At 32.7% G+C, this 14,877-nt stretch overlaps 1 non-coding gene across 1 annotated transcript; it reads right to left on the bottom strand.

The window, feature by feature from the left end:
* Window positions 1-2,441: 2,441 nt before the first annotated feature.
* Window positions 2,442-2,515, bottom strand: TRNAI-UAU (transfer RNA isoleucine (anticodon UAU)). The gene has a single exon. It is a non-coding gene; the product is annotated as a tRNA-Ile (tRNA).
* Between the last annotated feature and the right edge of the window lie 12,362 nt (window positions 2,516-14,877).

Here is a 14,877-nt window from a genome sequence, read left to right as displayed (position 1 = left end):
ATTATGTTGGCTTTGGTAGCACAATTGGATTTGGAACTAGTTCAGATGGATGTAAAAACTGCGTTTTTACATGGAAACTTGGAGGAGGAAATCTACATGACTCAGCCAGAAGGATTCAAAGTTGCTGGAAAAGAAAATATGGTGTGCAAACTTGAAAAAATCGTTGTACGGATTGAAACAATCTTCTAGACAATGGTACAAGCGATTTGACGAGTTTATGTTGCGGCAAGGGTACAAGAGAAGCAAATACGATCATTGTGTGTATTTGCGCAAGCTTAAAGATGGTTCCTTTGTATATCTTCTCCTATACGTTGATGATATGTTGATAGCTTCCAAGAATTCGGAAGAAATTGATAAATTGAAGAATCAACTGAAGAAGGAGTTCGAGATGAAGGATCTGGGTGAGGCAAAGAAAATTCTTGGCATGGAGATAATTAGAGATAGACGTTCAAAGAAACTCTGTTTATCTCAGAAAGAATATTTGAAGAGAGTACTACAACGTTTTGGCATAGATGACAAGACTAAGCCAGTTAGTACTCCACTTGCTCCCCATTTTAAGCTAAGTACTACTATGTCGCCAATGGATGAAGCTGAACGAGAGTATATGTCAAAGGTACCATACGCAAATGTTGTTGGTAGCTTGATGTATGCAATGGTTTGCACAAGGCCTGACATTTCACAAGCTGTTGGAGTTATTAGCAGATATATGCACAATCCAGGGAAGGAGCATTGGCAAGCTGTGAAGTGGATTCTACGGTATATTCATAATACTGTAGATGTCGGGTTAGTTTTTGAGCAGGAAGACAATCAGTTTGTAGTTGGATATTGTGACTCAGATTTTGCGGGTGATATGGACAAACGAAGATCAACTACTGGTTATGTGTTTACTTTTGCAAAGGCACCAGTTAGTTGGAAGTCTACTTTGCAGTCAACAGTTGCTTTGTCTACAACAGAGGCAGAGTACATGGCTATTACAGAGGCTGTGAAAGAGGCAATTTGGCTTCAAGGATTGCTAAAGGAGCTTGGTGTTGAACAAAAAGGTATCACAATTTTTTGTGATAGTCAAAGTGCTATTCAATTAGCGAAGAACCAAGTTTATCATGCAAGGACGAAGCATATTGATGTTCGGTATCATTTCGTACGAGAAATCATAGAAGAAGGAGGAGTCACAGTGAAGAAAATTCATACTACGGAGAATCCTGCTGATATGCTGACAAAGGTGGTGACTGCGGTCAAGTTTCAACATTGTTTGGATTTGATCAACATTGTTGAACACTGAAGATTGAAGATGAAGACACAACCAAAATTTGTTATAGAGAGAAAATTGAAGACGTGGAATTTTTGCCAAGGTGGAGATTTGTTGAAATGTCAAATATTTCAGCTTCCCACATCGGTGGGTTAGTTAAGTTTGGGGGGGATTTTTCCCCTATAAAAGAAGGCCTAATGTTTAGGATTGAAACACACCTCTCATTTGCCTTCTCATCTGTTTAAGGCATTTGTATCTTCTCTCTTTAGTATTATTTCACTTGTATTTTTGGAGTGGAATAAAATATTGGTTGTGTCCGAGGAGTAGGCAAAATTAGCCGAACCTCGTAAATTCTGGTGTTCCCTTTATTGTTGCTTTACTGTCTTATTTATTATTTGGTGGCTGTCATAATTTTTGGTATAGTAGTTGTGACTTATTCACACTATATACATTTGGCTTCCGCAATATTTTGAACTTCCAAGACGGTAAGCACAAAATATATTTTCACGTTTCAATCAAACGTTACTCCTATACACATTTGTACATGAAACAATTTAGAACAAACTGAAGGTAGAACCACTAGAGTGGATCAAACCATAAACATGATTAACATAGTTATCATTTTAAGACTTGTTTTCTGTTAATTTTTATATTATATTATAAACACATTTGTTTAATATTTATGTTGCTTTTAAAAGTTTATCCTCTTTGCGAGGAACATGCGCAATGCGTTACATTAAGACTAGTAAGTCATAAATTAGTCAGTTTGAGAAGTAGATTGCACATCGATATAGAACCCGATCTCGAACCGCTGTAAGAGCATGTCATTGCCTATAATTTCTTGAATTGTCAAATTAATTTACCTTTGGTTTATTTCTTCCAGATTCTTATGTTGATTAGCTATAAAGATATGGAGCTAATATTTATCAATTGGGAAAAGGAGAACTTGTTTTGTTGACTACATGTGGTACTATGAAATTAATTATTTTGCTAAAGGTTTCCTTAGTTGAGTATCTATAAAGATATTTGATTGATTTATAGGTGTGGAATTAACTTTTAAATGAATTGCATTTTTGGACAGAAAATATGGTTTAACCCAATTTTGTCCAGCAGGAAGGGGGAAAAAAAGGAATAAAAGTACTCTAAATAAAGAAAAATAAAACCAAAAGGGCAAGGTATATTAATTATTAGGAGTTGGTCCCGGCGGGGCTCGAACCCGCGACCTTCGGCTCATAAGACCAACGCTCTAACCAACTGAGCTACGGGACCAAGAATTGGCATATTATTGTCACAAATTATTTACAACAATAAATCGCAAATATTATCGTATCCTTCCAGTTCCTTGGTTTCAGTTTTTTATTTTTTTTGGTATTTTCATGTTTTTGTGCTTTAAGGTTGTTGTACTTGATGAATTTGTGTTCGTACTTTCCCCTTAATGAACAAAAAAGCCCACCTCAATTATTTATTTAATTCATTTCGTATACACTAAAGATGTAGTGCTCTTCATAGGTGTTATCGACAACCTAGCAATTCTTTTATCTCCGTTTTTGGTGCGGAAGTATTTGGTCGTTAGGATTTTCTTTTCGTAATCTGCAAAAAAGAAATGCAAAATTTATGACCTATACAACCACATGGTAGTAATATTTAACCAAAATGCTTTCATTTTTTGGAACATATATATTTTATGAGTCTTACAAGAGTTCCTCTTTTGAAGTTTCTCAAATTGATGTTCCAAAGAAGTATTGGTAGATGTCCAAACTATACATTTGAGAATATCAGTTCCATCAAGTGATTGGAAAAGAGAAAGTCGATTCGAAATACTGAAATCATTTTTCTCAAGTGTTTGGTGAAACATTATAGCTTTTAAGACAGATAAAGTAATAAAGGCTGAACCAAAAATCATTCTAGCTCTTATCTCCTATCTTATTTGATATAGTTCTAAAATCTATCGTTTCCAGAAAGAAAGGAAAAAGAAGTCAAACTAAGTATATCTATGATAGGGATGAGGTGGGCTTTTGGCCCATTGGGTAAATTTCACAAATGGTCATATACATATTTTATATATTTTTTGGTTAGCGAATGAAATTAGTTTCCGTCAACCGATCAATTTTATATTTTTTTTTAAAATATGAATGACCCAACTCAACCTGACTCAATACTCATATACATAGATTAAACTAATATTAAAAGTGAATCATTCTCCCACAAAAAAATTTGTTCGGAATGCATGAGATTCTAATAAAAAAAGAAAGAAATAAAAGGTATAATTAAAGAGAGCTTTAAACAAAAATGCTACTATCAATTTGAATGAAAATCTTAAAAAAAAAAAGGTATCATGTTTTGGAAGACTAACTTTTAGTATTATTTTAATTCATATATATATATATATGAGTATTGGGTTGGGTGGGTCAGGCTGGTTTGGACCATTCCTATTATAAATTAGATTATTATTTATTAGACTGAAAATAAAAAAGAAAGAATCGTGGAATAAAAAAAAACTATATAAAAGTTATATTTTCCGGTCTTTATGATTTTTGTGTGAGTTAGTAAGAGCCTTATGATTTTTGTGTGAGAAAACAAAATTATATGACTTTGATATTATATGATCGTTTGTGAAATTTACTCCCAATTGTTGCTAAATTTTAATTCTGATCATTGCAATGTGTGAATAAATACATTTACCTTCAATTACTATAAAAAAATATGCTGGGAGATTTTTTTGTTTGTTGATATTTTTGATCAGAATTCTTAACAGGAAAAATTTACTTATAACTAGTGTTTGCACGGACTAGTAGTATACAATGAGAGGGTATCCAAAATTCTGTACACTATCAATATATTTATTTCAGTAGATATAATATCTCATTTTCAAGTTACTAATTGTTTTTATTACCTATAGTTGTTTTTTATGATAATATAAAATTCTTTATACAATTATTATAGAGAAGTTAAACTAAATTAACACGACGCAAAAACCTGTTATAATTTTCTCATTTTTTCTCAGGCAGATGAAAAACGTATTATAATTTCTCTGATAATTTAAAGTTAAGTATGTGAATTCATGGATCCATATATCAACCCACAACTAAACTGAGGGAAAAAGATAAGGATGATTTATGTATCTTGCAAATAAATGGGGAAATTTGAAAAATCTATAAAACTGCATCGAAAGAATTCAGAGGTGATACTGAACAAAATGACTTTCGACCAAAATCCTCATTTTGGATGTTTCCTAATTATTTCCTATATTATGGTTATTGGAATTTTGAATTTCAAAAAATAGTATTAGTTCATTTATTTCTGTCAAAAGAATTTGAAGAAATCTAATGATAACAAGATTGAGTATTGGTGTTTGGACAGAAAATATCTTTCGAAAAGAGTTTATAAAGCCCAAAACTGTTTTGTCGATGTGAATTCGAATCCTTTCATAAAAAGAAAATAACATAACATATTTACACGAAATGAAAGTTAAATGCCTTGTTTTCAAAAAAATCTATTTGCTCAAAAAATTCGGGTACAGGCTAACGCTTTCCCCGACTTTGTTTGCTATTACGCTTGAGCCCTCAGGTCTAGAGTAGTCGACTTAAGAGGCTCGTATCAACGTTTAACTATAATGTCCGAACCAGTTTGCGCATACTTTAAAATTTGCTTATATTGGTGGAGCATATGTGAATAAAGGATTGAAGGGTGACACTAATTAAAAACTTAGAATAAGGACATAAGTATGAGAATATTGTGTAGCTAGTAATTAAAGAGACCAACAAGGGTTGTGGTGGATTAGTAAGTACTCCTTCATCCTTAACCAGAGGTCTCGAATTCGAGCCCCTGGATATGGAGTCGCCTTTATTAAGGAGCACTTTACCCCCATAATGTGGGATTTTCCGGCACGAATCTGGATTTAGTCGGATCCCAATATGAGTACCGGACACCTGGATGTAAAACCAAAAAAAAGGAAATTAAAGAGAATCTTGTGCATAGATGCAATATATTGTTAATGTTGTTGCCTTGTATATCTTGCATATCTAACAAAATCTTGACACCATAAATACCAAAACAGATGGTGTCATTAAAAGTGGGGTCCATTGAATGTGGCTTTCTGCCTGTCTTAGGCCCCTCTTCTACACACACATTTTTGTTTTGTTTCCTATTACTCACCGATAGTTTGTTGATGCTAAGGTGGGCCATTTTTGAAAGGCAAAATCCATTGGCATTTGAAAATAAAGATCTCGATGACTCTATTGCATCACCCACCCTTCACCTCTCAATTTTGTTTTTTTCTCGGTTTAATCACTTCATATTCGAAATTCACTATCTTGACTAATTTAGGGAAAAAATAAAAAATAATCAGATTTATAACTGATAATTGAAAAAGAGCCACAGTTTTAAAAGTAATTAAAATCTAGCCACTTTTTCAAGTAAAGATAAAATCTGAACAAAAACACCCTTAAAAATCCGGAAGTATTCCAAAATAATATGCTGGAGTTCGAATTTTTTTACATATGAGCTTCCACCGTAATGTGCTTAAATTTCATAATGTGTTGGATTTCCAACATAATATGTTGTAAGTTTATATGTAAGAGCTCCACAATCCAGCATATTATACTTAAAACTTTTCGTGTGCTGAAATTCCAACATAATATGCTGGAAGTTTATACGCATGAGCTCCATAATTCAACATATTATGCTGGAACTTTCCTTTTTTTGTAAAATAGTGGCTATTTTTCAATGACTTTACAAATACTGGCTATTTTTCAATTACAAGTCCAAAAACTGGCTAGCCCATGTTATTTTTACCTAATTTAGATGAAAATTTTACCTCCTATAGTAAAGGTTGATACCTTATTTATTATAAATAAATACCCCTTTAAAAAATTACATCCTATAGCTACCTTTTAATTTTTATAGCAAAATATTTATTTATGGTCACTTCCTACCTTTAAGCCATTAAATACGCTGTGTATTATTTTTCTCTCTACCTCTCTCCTCCTTTCTCTTTCCTCTTTCTTCTCTTTTTCCCCCGATTTTTTTCTCCCTTGCTTTTAGAAACCCTAGCAGGGGCTGTGTTCCGTCAACGACAGATCCAGCCGGCGACCACTTCCCCCCTTCCTTGTTATGTCACCCCTAACCCCCTCCTCCGGCTGGCGATTTCTTTCACACACATGTGTTAAACATTCGAAATTTTTCTTAGATTTTGCATTGATTGTTCATGTTTGCCTTGTGAGATCTGAAGAAGTCATGTCTCTAGTTTCCATTTGATCCTTTAAATTGGTGCTTCTTCAACAACTGTCTTCATTTAACCGGCGGCGACGCCCCACATGGCGGCAGCCTGGATATCGGTGGATTGGGGAGGGATTTTGGGGCTAAGGAACTTGAAGAGTCTATTACCTTTTTTTTTCATTGTATTTCAATGTATCTCAATATATTCCATGTATTTCATTGTATTCATTGTCTTTAGTTTTTTAACTTTTTCAATATATCCACTATATTTAATTGTATTCAATGTAATTATATAATTTTAAAGTTTTACTGTGTTTCACTGTTTTGTCCAGCAGTATGTATTCAATGTATTGTAGAATGTATTCATATATTTTTTTAATTAATAAAATTTATTTATTGAGATGTATATATGTATTCAAATATATCTGTAGTATGTATTCATATGTATTTGCGGTATAGATGACTTGCTATATTTCTTGTATTCAATGTATTTTTATATATTTAACTGTATTCAATATAATTATATAATTTTAATATATAAATCTATTTGTAAATATACCATTAAAAATATTTTAGTAAAGATACCACTAAAAAAAAAGGATGGATTGAATCTCTGAGGATTGCTCTGTTTTTGGGGTGTTTATCGGTTGAGAATCTTTTCTATAACTGAAAATACAAATTCTGTGTGTTATAATTGGGTTTGTTGAATTATATTAGGAGTCTATCGCGTTAATTGATTCACTTACCGTTTTTAAACAGCTGAAGACCTTTTTCTCGTAAATTCTGTTATTGTATTTACGAATACAGCTCGCGAATATAGTCGAATACATTCTCTGCTTAGCTGGACTCCCCTATTTTCCGTCGAGTTTTGCTACTGTATTCATGGATACAGTAGCAAAAATACATCGAATAGAGTCTATAACAACTGAAAACATAGCTATAGAAAGTAATTTAGTAAATGATAACTATAGCAAGCTAATAATCACTAAAATATAGTGATTTCTGAAAATTTCTTTATATTCATACCGGATAGGTTCACTAAGGAGTAAAGTTTTCTCTTCCTAGAGTTCGAATCCGAAATATCTGGCTAAGGATGAAGAGATTTCAACTTTGTTCATTTTCCCTCTTTATCATACCCTTCTGGCTCACCTGGATCCAAGTCTTTTTGTTACTTTGTAGTTATGTAAATGAGGAAAGGGCAGCCCAAAGTGGTAGTTTGGGATTTTGAAAGGATCCAAAAGAGAATGTCTCGTTTTCATAAAAGGAAATTTTCTCCACTATAATCTTTGCTCAAATTTGCTAAACAGCTTGGGTTGGGCTTTAATAAATTGCCTGGACAAATCTAGCCTCAATCCATTTCACGTGCCTGAAAAAGGATATAATTAAATGGCTGTTCACACACAAAATAACCCTTTATTCTTTCATTCTATTAGTCAAAACTGGTATTAATCTCTAATAATTCTTTGTTATTGGATTCAAATTTGTTAATCAAATTGTGATCTCTTGACCATTAAATTGTCTCCTTATGGACATTTCACATACATTTGTTCGTAAATTTGTTATTATTGGCATCATTACTATACATACGTTATGTTGCACAAAGTTAATTAATAAGTATATATATTACATTTCTATAATATGGTATAGCTTGGAAAGTATCTATACATGGAAATCAAACACTATACTCCAACTGTTAAAATATAGGCATTCAATAAATGTGAAAAGTGTATCAAGCACTGTATTAACTACAAGGAAATCATTTATCACAGTGTTATGTGTCCTCTTCCATTAAATAGCTGGTGACTCGTGTTTTAAAATATTTGACATATTAGAAATAAAAAAAATATTTACTCCCCCATTCCCAAATTATTGTCATATTTCGCTTCTAGAGAATCAAACTTTGCAAACTTTGACCACCATTATAAAATATATTTTTCATCGTATTGACATATGTAAAATTACAACTTGTAGCTTTTTTTTAACAGTTTTTGAATATCAAATTGTAGTTTTAAAATATTAAATTAATATAATCTAATTTAACTTTAAAAATTAGTCAAATTAACTCTCGAGTTAATTAATTTAAGATGAAGGGAGTATTACTTTGTTTCCGACTACCGTTACTGCTCTAGTTAGTAGAATATTAATTAAGTACAACATTTAAAAGAGAGATAAAAGATATCTTACTTAAATATTCTTATGATTAAGGCTAGTAAAATCTTACTTAAGAGGTGTACAAAATTTTAAGATACAAATAATATGGACAAAACTTGTTATGGGGAAATCTTGTAATATGGACAACAGAACAAGAATCTTCCCAACTATATTGATTATTTTGACCAAATCTGGTTAAGATTTTATATTGAAGCTTCTATGTAGAAAATTTACGGTCTTTACATTAAACCAATAAGAACAAAGCATGTGTCTTTTTAATATACATATTCATCACTTAACAATGATTAAATAACGTGTATTTTTAATTTATTTTTTATTTGCTAAGATTAAATAGATTGGTTTAAGTATGTACCGGCTCCAATTATATTTGCTTCACTACATAGTGACATTAGACTATTTTGTACGAAACGGACAAATTTAGCAGTTACAAATTAAAGTGATAATATATATTAATTAATTATGATTAAATGATAAGATGTATATAACAAATGCCACATATTTACATATTTATTCATTTTATTTTGACACCGCATGTTAGTAAACAAATTTCGAAAAGTAATTTGGTTCATCAATCATTTTCTAAGATACTATGCAATGAATAAGATTTCATATTATCAATAAAGTGGGAGGAGAAACATGAGTTGTTAGGTTCAATTTCAAGCGGAAGAAAAAAAGCACTAGATAATTTTTATATGTCCAAATGTTGGTAGACAAAATTGCATAACACTTGTACTTGTGCTGGTGAAAGATATGAGGTAATGTTTTAATAATTGAGATGCATAAACTAGCCCTAATACCAATATCATAAAAAATAATCAAGACTTCATAATTGTGATACTTGAGACATTGAATATAATTTGATAATTTAGAAAATAAAATAACTGATATTCTATGTCATCTTAAATTATGCTAATAGTAATGTATATAATAACTTAAACCCATAAAGAAACTAATACGTCCAATTTATATAAGTAATAACATTAGGGTTGTTTGGATCACATAATAGTTATGCAAGGATTATAGTGTTGAAATTATTTATGTATTAATTAATAATAAAAATATTGTTATGTAATAATCAATGTGGTACTTATACTATCTTGAGCCGAGGATCTATTGGAAACAATCTCTCTATTCTCACAAGGTAGGGATAAGGTGTGCGTACATACTACCCTCCCCAGATCCCACGATGTGGGATAATACTAGGTATGTTGTTGTTGTTGTTGTTGTTATGTAATAAATTAATAACGATACTTGTAATACATGAATTTCTCATTCTAAAAAGTATTTTTTTTCTTTAAATAGTTTAATCATTATATTGCTAATAATATGTATTTTTATTTCACATTCTACTAGGAATAAAATGATACATAAATTCTTGCATAACGAATGATTATTTAACATTTAGTTATGCAATAATTATTTTATCTTAGACGACCAATCACACACTATACTCCTATTATTTTATACAAAAATTTATGTTATGTTATAAATAAAATTCTATTTAAGGTGAATGTCTATATTTTAGAGAGATTCTAGGGTTTGTTACTTGGTGGCTAAGTCACTTTTTCCTTCTAAATAGAGGGATTTTATTCCATTATAATTCATCCCAAATCAATAAGAATTCTCTCTCTCTACTTTTCTCAGCAATACTCTTCTTCTTCTTTTATTGTTTCATAACACATTATCAGCACGAGACTATAACCAATTGAGTAAAACCTTTGGGTTGAGCATAATGATTGTCAATTGTTTCAAGAGCTTCCTTCATGATTAAATTCTGAATTTAAGGTATGTATTTTAACGTATTTTTCTCTTTTAATCTATAATTTAATTTTAAATACAGTAAAGAAAATAAATTTTGATTATAATTTCAGTGGAGTTAGTAAGAAATTATAACTACCCGAAGTGGTAAAATTTCTACGTTTTGCCATTATCAACTTCATGTATGATTGTGGGCACAAGAAGTGAAAACCCGTCCCATTGAATTTGCTCCATTCTCATTCCCTTAAGAGAATGTGATAGCAGTATGTAATAAGTCTGAAAGAAGACAAAATTATTACCATGAAGGTATCAATGGATGTGGACGTGGCAATAGATAAAATTATAATCCTCATCATTGCAGTAATGAGAACAATAAGGATTCTCAAAATAATCTTTCACTTTGTGGAAGTAATATTTGTCATCGATTTGACATGAGATTTTATAAAGCACATATAGATGATTATGGTCCATTCATGATGTGAATGTGACAACATGTGATTTATGAATACATATTCATTCCTGAAAGAATATGAACGTGTTAGTGGTAGTGAATATACCACACTCACCTCTAGATGGAGGTTTGAGATGATATAAGAAAATAATGTCATTATTATGGCATGAATGATCATTGGTCACGTACCTATTGCACGCCAAAATATTTTGGTAGTGTGATTATTAAAGAATAACATTAAACAAGAAACATATCTTGCATATAATTTTGACCATAACCATAATGGTATAACTTTCTCTTTAAAAGAGATATTCACCATATGGATGTTGATAAATATGCGGTAGTACCAAATTAATTGAGAGCTCTGGAAGAGCCAATTATTACTATTTTGGAGGAATAAAATTGATTATCAATAAGGCATTGTGTTGTAGTAAGTCTCAAAGAAACTTATGGAGTTTCTAAAGTATTTGTGAAAGCGGTCGGTTTATTGAGACTATAAATAATGAAAAGATTTAATATCTTCTATTACTACAACTTGTAGCGGGGTAATATTTATGTAAAAAGTTACCTGTTTTATTCTCCAGTTTGAACTACATAAATAAAAGAATGTCATAATAAAGTAGAAGTTTATTGATATAAAACCCATATCATAATAAACTTGGAGTTTTATTGATAATTGCACGTGTCATGGTGTAAACCTGAAGTTTATTAATATTGATAATTTATTCAGTTGGCATAATTGTTTTAGCCATGCTAACTTAAGTATGATACGCAAAAATAAAAGAGAGTTCACATGAGTTAATATTAAAGAACTAGAAAGTTCTTTATGAATTCTCTTACATTGCTTATTCTTATTAATTAATAGACCAACTAAAATTGAGATTGAATCCCATGAATGCTGGAAATATCAAAGGTGAATATGAGCCCATTCACCTGCCATCCACATAAGATGCATCTATGAGATGATTACATGTGCAATTATTATTAACCGCAACTTGATGTTTGCGAGGTAATTTTCTCAATAATTTAATTTAGAGCATAATTTCCAGATTTCTATCCAAGACAGTTCATCTTGATAAGTTAGTTTACATTACAGTTAGTTTAGCAAAATGATTTATTGAGTGCCTCCACTTAATAGCTAAACTATTGCTTATGAGAACAAAGTTATCTATATTAGTTTGATATAGGTTATATATGAAAGTATATTACATTCTCCCCTCACAAGTGGTTCGGGGTCAAGAACCGAATAATTTCATCTTATTATTATTGATGTGCGGTGTATATTTTGATTAGCACCATAACACACAAAGATGGATTTCTAAAGTTGAGGAAGCAAGTTAGTTTTTCTAACATGAGGGGGGAGATGATAAACATTTGAGAAAATGTTACGTGGAATGAATTATCATGTGTACATCTAAATCCTCGAATAAAATAATATGAACTTGAAGTTCAATAAAGGATAATTCATTTGCAATATATTGCAAAACAAGCTAGACGCATTTGCTGACCCAAAGAAAGTAACTATATTCTCATTGCAAATGCTCATACTAAGTCCTAGAAGGACAAAGTCTATGGTACGCTTAAAGCATATAGACAAATCGGTTTCAAATAACTTCTTGATAAAGAAGATGAGCAAATGATCAAAATGATCATAATAAGGAGGCAAGTGATCTAGAAGATCACATGACATAACACTTCATAAATTCTCATGAGAGATTCAAGTACCTGAATATATGAATGAAGAGATCTATATGTTATGTCTTTATGAAAAAATATTGAAACCGATATAAAATGTTCGTCGACGACATCTATCATAGCACTAAGTATAGATGAGGATCTTAAGGTTGTCGAGACAAACACAAAAATATTGGCCAAATAGACTGTAACGACCCGACTGGTCGTTTTACTTTTTAAAACTCCGTTTCCCTAAATAAAATTTCCTGCACTTGCTTTAATTAATTTACGACCAGCGGGGATGATTGGTTCAGGAATTGAAAGAATTTGGGTTGAAATATGCTCATTTGATTCCTTAAAATTTTTTTAAAAGGCTAAGTTTGACTTTGGTCAATATTTTGAGCAAACGGACCCGGATTCGTATTTTGATGGTCCCGGAGGGTCTGTAGGAAAATATGGTACCTGGGCGTATGCCCGGAATCGAATTCCGAGGTCTCTAGGCCGATTAATGATTTTTTTTAGAAATTGTTAAACTGAAATTCTAAGGATTTAAATAAACTAAATAATGATTGATCACATGGGTATCAGGCTCGTATGTTGGTTTCGAAGCCCGGTACAGGTCCAATATAGCATTTAAGACTTGCCCGCATAATTTGGTGTCAATCCGAGTAGTTTAAGGGCGTTTCGGCTCGTTAGAGGAAAATTAAGAACTTGATGTTCATAAGTTTGATTCAATTGGTTTTAGGGGGTGATTCTTAGATTTAGCGTTGTTTCGGGCGTTCCGAAGGTTCGAGTAGGTCCGTTTCATGATTTCAGACTTGTCGGTATATTCGGGCGGGGCCTGGGAGCCCCGAGCGTCAATTGGACAAGGCTCGAGTGAAGTTGGAAATGTTGAGAAGTGCCGAAGCATCTGCTTCTATCATAACCGCACCTGTGGTTGGTCGACCGCAGGTGCGAGACCGCAGAAGCTGTCCGCCTATCGCAGATGCGACCAAGGTAGGCTAGGCCCAGAACCGCAGAAGTGGCTCCCAAGCCGCAGAAGCGGTCGCAGCCCGCTTGGCCGGTTCCGCAGATGCGCCCAATTTCTCGCATAAGCGGGACCGCACTTGACCGCTGATGCGGAAATCGTTGAAGCAGTGAGCTTCATTTAATACGGGCTCTAAGTCATTTTTGCCATTTTTCACTCCTCCATTGGCGATTTTGGGAGCTTTTGAGAGAAGACTTCCACCTAGCATCTTGAGGTAAGTTTATCCCACCTATTCTTAGTTTAATACTTGTGTCCTAAGTAGATTAAACACTAGGATTTAGGTAAAATCATGGGGTTAGAGCAAAACCTAGGGTTTTGATAAAACTTAGATTTTCCACGAAATTTGGTATGAAGCGAAGTATAAATTATATATTATTGATCCTTAGGTTACAAAGAACAACTTTATTCGAAAAATTTCGGAATCCGGGCAAGTGGGCCTGGGTTCGGATTTTAGGAAACTTGTGTTTAAGGTTGGGAAATTGCTTTAATAGTTAGGATGTGATCTTGTGAGCTTGTATTGACTAGTTCCTACCTCGTTTATCTAGTTTGGGATCGTTCGGCTCCAAATTGAGAGTTCAGGCTCGTTCTTGTCATTGGAAGTGCACTTTGGAGCGAGGTGAGTCTCCTATCTAACTTTGTAAGAGGGAATTGTCCCCATAGGTGATGTAATCTAATAATTTGCCATTAAATATGGGGGCTACGTACGCATTAAGTGACGAGAGTCCGTGCGTAGCTACTATTATGCTTAGTCCGGGTAGTTTAGGACCCAGAAGCATGCTTTATGAAGTATTCTTGCAACTATGTTTAATTTGGATTGCTTAAATCATGGTGATTATGATAAATGAGACTAGTTAAGAGGAACATGATCTTTCTTGGTCTTTTTAAAGAGAAGTTGATAACTCAGTGAGTAATTTCTCCCCAGTTATGTGTTATTGTCTGCTTGTTGCTGTGTTTAATTACATTGACCGCGTCGCAAGGTTGATTTGCGAGCGAGGTAATAGATGCATCTATGGTTCGTGCCGTTCGACCCTCGACAGTGCACAATTTACTTTTATGTTGTATCAGGTCGTACGACCTCGACACTACTTGCTCATGCTTTACTCAATATTATTCTATGACTTGAGTTTATTATTTTGTTCTGGAATGGGAGTTGCCAGCTGTGACATTATCTAGGAGAAGACTTTTTAGTTCTTGCTATACACTGCTAATTATTTGTTTTATCCATGCTCAATATAATTCATCTCTCATATTATTTGACCCTAGTAAGTGTCAAGTCGACTTCTCGTCTCTACTTCTTCGAGATTAGACAGGATACTTACTGGGTACATACTG

Source organism: Nicotiana sylvestris, chromosome 6 (genome assembly GCF_000393655.2).
Source record: "Nicotiana sylvestris chromosome 6, ASM39365v2, whole genome shotgun sequence".
NCBI lineage: Eukaryota > Viridiplantae > Streptophyta > Magnoliopsida > Solanales > Solanaceae > Nicotiana > Nicotiana sylvestris.
Note: the sequence above shows the minus strand (reverse complement) of the source record. Positions and strands in the feature narration are given on the sequence as shown.